At 43.5% G+C, this 14,018-nt stretch overlaps 1 long non-coding RNA gene across 1 annotated transcript; it reads right to left on the minus strand.

Moving 5' to 3' along the window:
• Positions 1-10,184: 10,184 nt before the first annotated feature.
• Positions 10,185-12,621, minus strand: LOC146763073 (uncharacterized). Its single transcript, XR_014952650.1, has 3 exons — positions 12,488-12,621; positions 11,018-11,122; positions 10,185-10,219 (listed from the first exon to the last, which is right to left on the minus strand). It is a non-coding gene; the product is annotated as an uncharacterized LOC146763073 (long non-coding RNA).
• Between the last annotated feature and the right edge of the window lie 1,397 nt (positions 12,622-14,018).

Genomic DNA, 14,018 nt, shown 5'->3' on the forward strand with positions numbered 1-14,018 from the left:
CGTCTACAGAAGATAGTTACCCCAGCATAAGAAGGCCATCAGTGTAAGGACAAAGCAAAGAGCTATTAACACATTCCCAAATGCAACAAAATAGAGATAAGCAGTGCAACTGACAAACTCCATGTTCTGCACAAGAGCTTGCTACTTGATAACCACTATTTACTATAGCATTGTATATATATATATATATATATATATGCTTTTTTCTTGCCACACACATTGGGCACCAACAAGGACTGTAATGGGCTGAACTCAGCTGGAAGCCAGATGCTCACCAAGCTGCTCTATCACTCCCCAGCAGGACAGGGGAGAGAAAACAAGATGGAAAACAGCTGAGAGGTTTGTTGTTGCAGGCACAGTCTTCTCTCTTTCAGGATTTTTCACAGAGGAGCACAGAGGAAAGATAGAGAAAACAATTTCTATTTCTGCTCCTTGTTTTTCCCATGTGGAATGTGTTTGGAGAATTGTTTACCTGGGGTGATTGCTTGATAGGATTCTGGTGAGGATTGTTTGAGCCTGATGGCCAATCCAGTCCACCTGTGTCTGGATTCTGGCAAGAGGGTCACGAGTTGTGAGTTAGATATGGTAGTTAGAAAAAGTATGTATGTAGTTTTAGTATCTCCTTTAAATAGTATATTAATGTATTATAGTATAGATATAATAAAGAAATCATTCAGCCTTCTGAACTGGAGTCAGACATCATCATTTCTTCCTGCCAGGTTCATCTGCATTTACAATAGTTTGTTATGAATATTTTTATCAAATAATCAATTAAATAGCAGGGTTAGCTATGATTAAAAGTAGAAAATTGTTAAGTATAAGGTGTAGAAATATCAGGAGTGCTGTGTCTGGAATGTGTAACCATAGAAATCTCACCAAGAAGTTACTGGGTGTCCTAGGCTGACTGTATGATGCCTTTATCCCCAATCATCTGCCCTGTTTATGTTGAATAATAAGTTCTACACCTTTAAGACTTGTTCCAAGAGTGAAAGGGGGGGGGGGGAAGAAGCATGGAGTTTGTTTTCAAGAACTGCACTCCCTCCTCCACATTCCTGCTCCTTGACTGTGTTGTCTGCAGATGGACAGACAGTGAGACAGAGCTCTCCTTTGCTTTTTACTAGTTAGTTTTAGCTAGCTGAGGCAAAGAAGTTCCCTGGACTGTGGTTTTTTCCCTTTGTCTGGACCTGCTCTGGACTGAACACCAGAAGAGCAGTAGCAGCTCTGTCACCCTAATTCTTAAGACTTTCTAAAGCCTTCTGAGTTTACATTCCTTTGGAGAACTTTCCCACACAATTTCTGTAAACAACGTATTGTTTACATTCTTTTATGGGGGTGGAGAAAACTTGATGTACTAGTGGTTTGTCCAATGTCTTTGGAGAGGTGGCCCATTCACTCTCCAATCCAATGTCACCTTTGGGAAAGTATAAAAGACGGAGTCGGATAATAAACTTTCTTCTTTACCTTGCAAATAGCAGGTGGCTCGCGTCGTGCTTTCACGTGTCCTATAACGACACAGCTCGCATCTGTGGCCAAGTGGGCCGGGCCTGGGCCATGGCATTTCCAGCACCGGAGGGACTGATCAGAGACTGAGTGAGCCGAGCTGCAGCCCGAGGGCATTTTTCTGAGTTTGTCTCTCTCGGAGTGGCAAGAAGTTTTATTGTTTAATATTGTTTTAAGTTTGCTTGTTTAATAAACAGGTTTTTTTCCACTTTTCTCCAAAGAGGTATCTTTCCCGAACTGGTTGGGGGGAGGGGCCAATTGAATCTGCTTTCCTAAAGGAACCCTTTTGGGGGTTCTTTCCCCAAATTTACCGTGAACCACAACACTGGGCTTTTATGTTTTGGTCAAGAAACTATGGAGAACATCATGCTCAGCTGTTATGCTGCTTGTATACCCACTACCCTTCCCATTTTGATTTTAATATCAAGGATTCCAATCAGTAGACCTCAGTAAAAATAGCCAGTTATTGTTCTTAGGAAAAGAATATTGATGAAGTTATATAACTATTGAAACAAATCAAAATAAAGGTTAAATTTAAGAGCAGGCATAGTATGCATAGTATGCAAAAGAAATTATGTAATGACGATTTAACAGAAAAAGTATATAAAAGGGATGGGTTTTGTTTGTTAAGTAGAACACATTTTGGAGGAAGTTATTCCCCCATGCCCCCTGCACCCTCAATAAAGAAGTGTCTGCCTATTCACATCAAATTGCTGTTGGATACGTTTCTTTCATACAATTTGGCGACAGGTTGAGATAAGGGAGTTTGCTAAAACAAAAAAAGGTTTGCACCGGCATAGGCAAAAGGGAAAAAAGAAATTAATCTCTACTTACCATTGGCAAGTGATGTTCAGATACTTCCCAGGAAGCAGGGCTTCACCATGCACAGCAGTTGCTCCAGGAAGGAAAACATTGTAAAACAACAAATTCACCCATTCTTCTTCCGTCACTTTGCTTTTATATCTGAGCTGACATCATATAGTATAGAAACACCCCTTTGGTTAATTTGAGTCAGCTGGCCTGGTTGTGTCCCCTCCCAGGATCTTGCCCACCCCCAGACCCTTGATGGGGGGGGAATGTCAGAGAGACAGCTCTGATGCTGTACTAATGCTGCTCAGCAGTAGCCAAAACACTGGTGTGTTAACACCTTTCTAGCTACCAATGCAAAGCACAGCACTGTGAGGGTGCTGATAATGAACTCCAGCTCACCCAGACCCAATACAGATAGTTAAGCAAGGACATGAAGCAAGCACATGTCTTGACCCTACCTCCTCTTCAAATTTCTATCAGCTGAGACACTGCTGGAAGCAGGAGTGGTAGTATTTTCTATATATTTTCTATCTTTCTCTTTCTTCTTCTTGTTCTAATTCCCACTTCTCACAGTTTTGAGTAACTCAAAACTGGATGGACTTGGAGTTTGCTAAGTTGAATGGGCTAAGTTAATGCTTTGTGAAAAGTTTTATGTTAATGGGATGTTGCTTTAAACTTCTGTCAAAGTTCTCTGATTTTCTGAAGTTCTTAGTAAAGTGTTTGTTGTTTTGACCACTTGAGAACATCTTGTTGGTATTTCTGCTGTGTCTAACTCAGGGTACATAAAAAAGTAAAGTCTTTTAAGTGTCTCATTGAGTGGGTTTTGGGGCCTTGCATTTTATTGGCACAGCAAGCAGGGTACTCTTGAGGTGACGAGGAGGTGTTTTATACAGAGAAAACTGCTAGTGGCAGAATAAAGGAGAAACTGAATTTTGGTCGAAAACAATATTTTCTGGCAGAAAGGTCATAGAAACCAGTGTGATCAAAACTGCGGGAAAAACAAAAACTCTCCAACAACATTTTTAGTGTTTGAGAATCAAGGCATTACTTTATTCTGGTCACAATGTTGTTCTGGCCAGGATGTGCAACAGAAATAATTTAATCCACACATTGGCCAGGTTGTGCAGAGAAAATCTTTCCATCACATATGAATTTTACTAGATTTTTCACATACTTTATACAGTCAAAACCCATAGAAATTAATTCATTCAATGTTCATTGGTCCCAAGTTGCACAGTTCTTAGTATTTAGTTTCCTATTAGTTACAGATTTCTTCACCTCCAATGCTAATTTGGTCCTCATTCCTTGGTTGTCTTATCAGTCTTTTCCAGACCAGTGTCTCAGACCATGCCAGGGATGATGTTCGGAGTTGCTGGTCATTAATGGTTATCTTTTGTGTCTCTTCTGTGCTACTCCCAGTGTGTTGAGATGTTAAGCTCATCATGCCTTGAGTGATGAAACAGTACCCTGAAAAGAAACTTGAAATTCCTTTCCCCCAGAGCAAAGGTAAACAAAACCCCTGACTAAAGTTATATAAAGAATTTTAAATTTGGTATCTTTTCCAGCACCAGGGTAAAAATTGAGCTGGACTTCCCTCCACTGATAGAGCTGCTAAAAGCTTATAAAGCTTGTCTGGCCCTAAACAGAGAGATGTGGGCTGAGGAAATCTGGCACAATCTGCAGTTAGTTGCAGAGAAAATCAGATCTTTGAGTTAAGAAATTGAAAAAAATCTCTAATAAAGAAAATTGTTTGGCAACCATATGGGTGGAAGCTGGGCTCATAGCTACACAAAGAGAGAAATATGTGTTCCTTTTCCAGGATCTTGCCCACTCCCAGACCCTTGATGGGGGAGGGGAATGTTAAAGAGACAGCACTGCTCAGCAGTAGTCAAAACACTGGTGGGTTAGAACACCTTTCTAGCTACCGATGCAAAGCACAGCACTGTGAGGGTGCTAAGAGAAAATGAACTCCAGCTCAGTCAGACCCAATACAATCTCCACCCCTTATTCCATACCATTTGCATCATGCTCATATCTGAAACAGAGTGAAAATTCAACAGGGTAGAAATCCATTTGGATTTAGGTGAAATGTGCCACTTTTAATTATTAGTAGCTTGATAGCATAGGTAAAATATGCTGTTTAGTCTGGTAGCTCTGCAGCACTAGTAAAACTGCCCCAGCTGAGGAGAAAGAATGGAAATTTCCAAGCTGAAGAGATAAGAGAGGCTCTTCGAACTTTGAAACAGACAGGGCAGGGTGACCGAGGAGTTCTTTCTGTACTTTGATAAAAAACTGGCTACAAGGGTAACTAGCTGCAAGTGTAACACGAAATCAGTAGAATGAAGATGCATGAATCTATTGTGAAATTCTATGCATATGTAAACTAGTAAGGAGGAATAAAAAGGGATTGGGAGTTCTAAGGGGTGAGCATGCGTCCACCCTTAAATAAACATACCGTCTCTACAACTCCTTACAGGATTTGTGGGGTTTGATTTTTCATCCACGTTTCAGATCCCACATAATTTATATATCTTCCAACTGTTCCATTGTATTTATTTCTCATTACGGCAATCCCTTCTTACCTACACATACAACTTAAACTACATCTTTAAACCATCTCTATATCAAACATACATTTTCATTAACTACTATCCACCCATCTATTCACAAATAGATATTATTTTCCAATTTTATGGGCATCCTTCACCCTTCCAGACCCATGACTTTGGCTCTATTCCATCAGGATGGGTAGTCAGGACAGGATAAACAGTATACCTGATCAATGGGCATTGATACTGCCCCAGTTCAGGTCATCATCACACTTTCCTTGCTCCTTGCAAAATTCATTCTTCATCAATTCATGTCATTCCTGCAACATACAACTTACACGACAGATTATTTTTTCCCCCAAGGTTAAATCTCCTTGAGGCACACACCGGGTCTCCCCATCGTTCTGCATTACCCACCAACTATGTCTAGGTCCTAGGGCAAAGACAACCCAATGAATGGCTTTGCCTTTCCAGTGGGAGAAGAAATCCCTAGACACTTCCCTTACTGGGATCTTATCTCCTCCCACATTATGTATTGGTTTTGTTTAGGCAGGACCAGGATGCTTAACAGATCCTCTAGTGTTAACCAGACAAGTACCTTCTGCTAAATTTGCTACCCAGTGCTTCCATGCCCAATTGCCTAACCCTCTTAACAGTCCTTAGCAGTCCATCATACCTCTCAATCTTTCCAGAGGCTCATGGGTGATATATCCACTCATTGCATGTTTCTTTGCCCAAGAGTTTATAAAGTTATTTTGAAAATTATTCCCAGTGTCTGATTCCATTTTTTCTGGAGTACCATGTCACAAAAAAAATGTGCCTTTCAAGGCTTAAGATAGTGTTTCAAGCAGTGGCATGGTTTACAGGGTATGTTTCTGTCACCCTTGGCCCAAGAATGACACAAGAGCAGACGAGGACACCACGTGAAAAGGAATAAAAGAAGGCTTTAATGAAAGGGAAACTTTGTCTTAAATAGACTGACACAACATATTCTATTTGATTGGTTAATTAATAAAAACATCTTTTTCACACACTGTCCTTGAGAAGAACAGAAAAGCAAAGTGGAAAAACACCACCTGCATATTATTTAGACTAACAAGTTATCACATTCCTACAGCTCCCTAAAAATTCTCACAAGCCCCTGTGACAAATGATTACTGTTTCTCTCTCCCTGACCAGGCTGGCATCCACATGTTTGCAACCAACCAGCAATACCACTGGAACCAGGAGTGGTAGCTATATTTGTTCTTTTCTATATTTTTTCTCTTTCTTCTTCTTCTAATTCCCTGTTCTCAGAGTTTTGAATAACTTAAAATCAGATGGGCTTGGAGTTTGCTAAATTAAATGGGCTAAGTTAATGCTTTGTGAAATGTTTTATGTTGATTGAAAGTTGCTTTAAACTTTTTCCAAAGTTCTCTGATTGTCTGAAGTTGCCAGTAAAGACTGTTGTTGTTTTGACCTCTTGAGAATATTTTGTTGGTATTTCTGCCATGCATCTAACTCAGAGTCCATGAAAAACCATAAGCCCTTTTAAGTCTTGTCAAAAACATTTTTTGGGGCCTTACACCATGTTGCCTGTCAAGCTCCTCTTAATACACTTACTTGTCTAAGGAAATCTTCCCACTGGGTACACTTGCAGCTATGACATTGACTGCTGCCTTTGGGCCCTAAGAGGGGACTTCAAGGTACTAGAGCTCTTGCCCTGCCCTTTGCTCATTGACTCAGTCTGTCACTCCCTCACAGGGTGGCTGGTTACTCTCTTCCTCTCCCTGCCCTTGCCCTCATTCTTAAAGCCCTCCTAATGAGTTCAGATATCCTTCTGGCAAAAACACCTTTGCCTTGCTTAGTGACGAGGAACCCCTCTCTCCCAAGCAGTTGGTGATCCACAAACAGGGTCCCATGCTCATAGAACCCAAAACCCTGTTGCCAGCACCAGCTCCTCAGCCAATTATTGACACACATTATCAGTGCCCTCCTCCTCTTGCCCTTTCCTCTTAGTGGCAGAATTAAGGAGAACACCCCCTGGACCTCCGTGTCCTTGACTATTGCCTTCAGAGCTCTGGGGTCATTGCTAGGGGAAAGCTGGTGTCACAGATGTGCTTCTCCTGTTTGAACTATATGAAATTTGGTCCAGGCAAATGCTCAACAAGTAGGACCGGAACTCAGTAAATGAGTTACTTGATCAGATTTGTCAAAATGATCTCTGACTGTTCTGCAACACCAGGACACCATCAAAAACATCTGTGGTGGGTTGACCTTGGCTGGATGCCAGGTACCCACTGAGTAACTTTATCACTCCCCTTTCTCAGTTGGACAGGAGAGAGAAAATAAGATGTAAAACAACTCACAGGTTGAGATAAGACAGTTTACTAAAGCAAAAGCAAAAGTTTGTATGCAAACACGCAGACATGGAAAAAAAATTATTGTCTAGTTCCCACCAGCAATGGCTGTCTGTCCACTTCCTGGGAAGCAGGGCTTCCTTCAGCAAGCATAGCAGTTGCTACAGAAGGCAAGCATTGTAAATAACAAATGCTTCCCCTTCCTCCTCCTTTACTTAGCTTTTATATGACAGCTGATGGCATACAGTATGAAAAATCCCTCAGGCCAGTTTGGGTCAGCTGTTTTGGTTGCATCTCCTCCCAAGATCTTGCCACCCCCAGCCTACTGATGATGGGGTAGAATTGTTTGAGAGACAGCACTGATGCTGGGCCAACACTGCTCAGCAGTAGCCAAAACACTGGGGTGTGATCAACACCTTTCTAGATACCAGTGCAAAGCACAGCACTGTGAGAACTGCTGTGGGGAAATGAACTTCATCTCAGCCATACCTGATACAACATTATTGGGGCCTGATACTCAGCTTTGGGTGTCCTTTTCTGCTGAAATTGCAGTTATAGAAGACAGATTGGTACCTGCTCTTCATTCGGTCCCAATCCTTCCAAACAAAAGGGTCAGAAACAACATCGTCAGCCTTACTTATTATCCTTTTACCCTTCACATCCTCAAGGCATTACCTTCTATAAGAAGACCCTGTCTTAATCAAGTTTAGCCAGACCAACCACATATCTCCTCCATGACCTCTTTATAGCTGGTCCTGGGTATCCAACACACAGAGAGCTCCCAATAGGCTCTACTCAGTGGCATCCCTTTGCATGCAAGAGTTCCAGATCTTTGCCACTTCTATTGGCAAGTGAGAAAAAATGGAGACTAGATCCTTTTTCTCACAAGAACTGATTATTGCTCAGAAAGAAGGCTTTTTCCATTGAAACTTCCCCCTCTCAAAGTGACTGGATCCCCAGATATTGATGGAATTTGCTACTTCCAAAAAGTTCTGTTCCTATCCCAGTTACTTATCAGTCTCTAAACAACCAACCTCCTTCTACTTCTACATGGACGAACCTGCCTTTTAGGCTTTCTGATGCCAGATCTCAGGTGGCTGCCAGGGGCCCAAACAGCTGTTCTCTCATCGCCCCTCCTCAACAGGACAGGGGACAAAATAGGATGAAAATGTTACTTCAGGACATAGCTACCTTCCAAATCCAAGGGCAGCAGGGAAGTACCTGCCCCGGACAGCATTTTGCCATTTCTTAAATATGCTTACACAGGGGTGCCACCAGCTTTGCCAAGTTGCTCAGATTCGGCACTCAAGGAGTCTGTTGCTTAGCTGGCAGAAACTAGCTGTGTCCAGCATAGGGTAGACCCTGGCTTCTTCTCACAGAGGCCATGCCTGCAGGCAAAACCTGGAGTGCTGTGTCCAGTTCTGGTCCCCAGAATTCAACAAAAAGATGCAGACAGATGGAAGAAGGTCCCAAGGAGGGCAACAAAGATGATCAAAAGACCAAAGAATGTGAGGAAAGGCTGTAAGAGTTGGGTCTTTTCTCCCTTAGAAAATACATGGCTCAGGAGGAACATCATGACAGCACTCTGGCTCTCAAAAGGCAGCTACAGAGAGGACAGAGGCTCTCTTCTTCATGAGGAGCAACATGAAGAAGACTCAACCGGAGGGTCTTCCTTATTCTTTTTTATCCACACTCTTCCATCCCCCCGCCAAGCCTCAACATAGACAATTCTTGAGTTTATTTTAGTTTTAGATTGATTGATTTTAGATTTTAGTTTGCTTTTTCTCTTAGTGCTTTGACCATCTGGTAAGTAGTAGAGTAAACCTTGCCAAAGAACTTTGTGACACTTTCACTTTTATATTAAACCTGCTTTTGTCAATACCTTTGCTGGCAATTCTTTAAGCAACCTAAAACACTCATTCTCAACAAGTTGGTTTAGTCAACAGGCTGGCAAGCAATAGCACTGACTACTTACAGAAGCAGGGAATAACTCCAAGTCGTCAGATAACTTCGCTTGGGAAAACTGCCATGATTGGAAAGCTGTAGGGGAACACCTAAAAGCAGCAAGGGGTTGCATGAAGACTAGAAAAGACAGAGGAATTAATTTCAAAACATTAGGCACCTGCCTAGGCTCAGTGGGAGCCTCATCACAGTATTCCAGTACTTATAAAGAAGATACAGAGGATAGAGATTCTCTTCACACAGAGCCACATGGAGAAGATAAGGAACAATAGGCAGAGGTTGTACCAGTCCCCATTGCTGAAGGCTTTCAAGCTGTGATTGGACAAGGTGCTAAATAATCTCATCTAGGCTCCCTTTCCCACAAAAGGCTGCACCAGAAGATCTTTTGAGGTCCCTTCACACATGGGCTGCTCTAGGATCCTATGATTCTCCAGTGAAACACAGTTTCATAACCCTTGGCTCTCTCCAGTTTGAAGAAAAATTTTGGCAATGTAGGATGAAAGGCAAAACGTACTGCCAAAACCGCCAAAGAGCTAAGACTGCTACCTACCAGACTCAGGAGACTGCTAAGTGCTTCCAGGGACTTCAAATGAACAGGCAAATCACTATCAATGGAATGCTGTTATCTGGCTGAAATATTCCACATACTTGCATTCCCAGGAGACACCATCTGAACTTGCAGAACTACTTCCCCTCAGTAAGACCAGCAAGACAGGAGGTGATATCCCCATGACAAATCTTTATTGTGCAACTGCTGCTCAAAGCTTTTATTACCTTCCACAGACACACGGCACAAAGAATTAAACATCGACAGCGGCTAGACTGATGGGCAAGAGACGAAATCCATTCAGTGGCAATTTGTACACGTGCAGCAACTCTCGTGGTGCCAAAATCTTAGCCAGGCGGCCAGCCCAACTCACGGCCACCCTGAACGGGTAGATGCATACGATAGACGGACTGCCCACCCTCGGGCCCTTCATCCACAACCATCCGGAATCCATTGGTCAGGCCCAGGTGAGCAACACACATCTCGCCAACAATCATTACATGCCCAAGAAGCTGGAGAAGGAAGTACAAACTCATAAATAAGTAAAATAAAACGAAAAAAGGAACACACAAATAGGGGAGAGGGAAGGAAGGGAAGGAGTGAGCAGAGAATCACCCAGAGAAAGCACCTAGCCAATTCCTAGCAATTCAACCATTGCATTTCAAATTAATGTCGGTCCAACTGTCAGCAACCAACACTTTCCAAGCAAAGCTACAAAGACCAATTATGCATGCTATAGGGGGAAAAGAGAGCTAGGCAATTTTTTTCAAGACAGGCAGCAACAAGTTACAAAACAGCCACAGAAGATGACTTTGGGTTAAAGCCCCCATTATGTCTTCAGGCAACATAACCAATCCTGGTGGAAAATAAACTTTAGGCTGCCTTTTGCATGGGTTTACAAAGTCTTTGAACTTGACTTTCATAGCCAAAAGCAAAGCATCCAACACCTGTCAACCAGCTTTGTCCTTCCTTGCCACTGACCTGCCAAAAACCCCAAGCGCTCTTCTGCATGTTAAAAGTTCTACTACTCTTACTCTAAACCATGACAATAAGCACCAGACTGTGCTCCAAAAAAACACTGCATTTTACACCAGAAATACATACCCAGGGATGAGCACTGCTTTATATTAATGCTTTTAGTCAAAAAGCTCAGCTCCATTACAAGCTAGAGGCAAAAGATTATAGCGCCACAAAACTGAAAGGAGACTACCGTGTCCTATGAAGAGGGAAAGGGGAGATGAGAGAGTCTAGATAATGAGGAACTATCTACAGGTACAGTTTAGCATACAGAAAGCTTCCAAAATACTTACAGATTTACCAGAGTCTTCTGCTTCAGACAACCTGATAACTGGCTCCTTAGGCATGACTAGGAAAAGCATCCCAGCATGGGGTGAAAGACCATGGAACATGAGTCACTGGAGGAAGAGTAAACAGTTGAAACATAACCGGTTTCAGAGAAAGGTAACAGCTTAAGCAAATCAACCTGCCCCACTGAACTCCTACAGAAGCAGATTACCAGATACCCCAAACACAAGCCAGAACATTGATTTTTCTTGTGCAATAGTAATGATTTCTATACCCAAAATACAATATATTTACAGACCCTGTTCCAGAAATGGGATTCAGCATGCAAGATGATGGAGGCAAGAAATGAGCCACTACTTTTGATTAGCAACCTCCAGTATGTTTTAATCCTAAGAAGTTTTTCTATTGGATATAGTTCATGCAGAGGCAGGAGACAACTGAATTAGCAAAGAGTTTAGTGAAGTGAAAGAGCAGCGACCATTCATTTCCCACAGGACAGGGAGCTCAAGTAACACACACATGACAGGAAGCCTGCAAGTGCATAGGACAAGTCTGTCTTCTATACTGCATGCAAGCTCTGCCTTTAAAAGCAGAAGGCATGCCAAACTGTTAACTTTCAGCATTTTAATAACTAAATTATATTAGATACTAAGTTAAAGTTAACATTGTGTAGGCAACGGCTGCATTGTTTTTCCCCCAGTCTAAGCAGCTCACTCTCGTTCCCAGCAGCAGCATCCGTGACCATTGCAAGCATGCTGTTATCACGGTCCCACTTCCCCCCAGAAACAAGATCTGGGAAGCTTTTCAAGTCTGCAGGATGACCCGTTTCTCAATTGTTTTTTTTTTAAAAGAAAAACCAGAAAAACCTGCTATCCCTTGCCAAGTCCAATTTGGAGTTCAGAACCAAAGCCCAGGACATCAGAGCTGTGAAACCTTTTTGATGCTATTACGAGGCACATCGAGACCTGCATTTTTCCTATGCAAACTCAACTCATTACGGTCATTACTCAGACATTCACTGGTTCACACACACACACGCGGAATCCCCGAGATTGATTGAATGTGCCTAAAACAAACTTTCAAAACTATCATTCTATAAGAGGTAGCAAACTTTGCACGACTTGCAGCACCAAAGGGACATAATGCGGCAAACGTCTGCGGCTGACACCAAGTGCGCTACCGTCGGAGGTCCTTCACTACGCGCGCACACGACACGGTGGGGGGTGGGATACGAGGCAAGCCGGATCAATACCAGCAACTCAGTACGCCCGCGGCAGCCGGAGGGGTGGGGGTGCGGCTCAGAACAGGTTTACGGGATGGTGCAGTAGAGAGCGCCACAACCCACAGAGGCCCCGTCCTTCCCCCGTCCCTGCACCCACCCGCAGCAGCAGCACCCTGCCGCGCGCCCGGGAACCGCGCGCCGGGTCCTCGGCTCAGGGAGAGGGAGGAGGGGGAAGGGAAGAAGAACCGCTCACAGAGCAAAAGCCGCTGCTACCTCCTCGTCCTCGTCGCTGATGATACCGGGGAAGTGCTTTGCCGATGATCTTTAGGAAGACAATAATGGCGCCACCAGACCGGACAAGCCAGCACGCCGACACTCTCGTCAGGCAAAGACAACGCCCAGTGCCGTCCCCGCACTTCCTCCACTCGGACAGGCCCTCCGCGGCTCCCATTGGGCCAACAGATCGCCGCCGGCCGATCCTGCTTTTCGATTCGCTGTCTAGTTTGTCGTTTTCGCTTGTCTCCGCCCCCTTGGAGGGTCCGCCCTCGTCGAGCTGGTGCTGACCGGGGCTCAGGGAGTTTGCGTGCCCTCAGGGCGCGGAGGGATCCGACCTTGGCGAGTCCGCGGAGGGATCTGCCCCGTGTAGTGCTGCGACCCTGAGGGCGGGCTACGAGGTCGCAGAAGACGCTGTAGTAGCTACAAGTACTGTTACTTGTTATTTGTTACCACATCGAGTCCACCCCAAAGGTGCCTGTCCCTTTTTGGTGCTGCTCCCTCCAGTCAAATGACTGCTTTGGCCAGGGCAGGGCAGGCCTGGCCTAACTTCTCAGGACATTTTGCAGAACCAACAGAAATTGCTTTACATTTTTTGCTGCAAGCCCCACTTCCATTGCAGACATTTCTATGCTGCACGTCTCCTGGAAGCAAATAAAATGCAAAGCATGCGTTCAGCACTACTGGCTTGAGGGCTCAAAATCAGATGTATGCTAAGCTGTCTTTTAGAAAAATAGGGAATGCCCCCAAGGCTGGTCTGTAGTGCTTTGTACTCCCTGGGACAGTGAGCACTTTGAGTGGTCTACACAACTGTCTTGTAACATATATAAATCCTGTTTTCCTCTCTATTGGGCTAAGGGTATCCTTGGCCACCTTTCGGCAATAGCACGTTGTCCTGTTTAGCAAAGCTGCTCTCCAGCTGATGGGCCTCCAGCATGTACTGGTGCATGGGGTTGCGCCTCCCCAGGTGCAGGACATTTGAACGTACAGGTTCCTCAGGTGGTCTCAAAACAAATTGTTATAGATGCATATTATATGATTGGCTTTTCGCAAATATTAAAATGGATACTATATGTATTATGTTGGAAAGTCATGCTGTATTAATCTCGTTTAAGTAGTGTGGTAAATATATTTTTTAGGCTATAGCATAATATAAAAATAGAAACTATGTAATGTAAGATACTTTTTGTAAATAGCTCAAGGAATGGATAAGATAACAAAGAAATTCTTTGCATATAGACAACAGCAACAAGACACCAAAATCCAGAGAAGAATTATTGCCTCCTTATCGGGACTGTTCAGACTTCTTCCAGACTTCTAGGAGCCAATAAATTTATTTACAAGATGAAGGGGGGGGGGGGGGCAGAAACTAAGCAGAAGACATCCTTTGAAAAAGAATTTTTGAATAATGTATGAGATATATGAATATGTAACAGCTTATTGCTTTTAAGGGGTAATCCTTTGTTAGCAAGGTATGCTTTTGTGGCTTAGTGCCCAAAAGCATCCGGACA

This window comes from Lonchura striata, chromosome W (assembly GCF_050655825.1).
Source record: "Lonchura striata isolate lonStrDom1 chromosome W, ASM5065582v1, whole genome shotgun sequence".
In the NCBI taxonomy this organism is placed as follows: domain Eukaryota; kingdom Metazoa; phylum Chordata; class Aves; order Passeriformes; family Estrildidae; genus Lonchura; species Lonchura striata.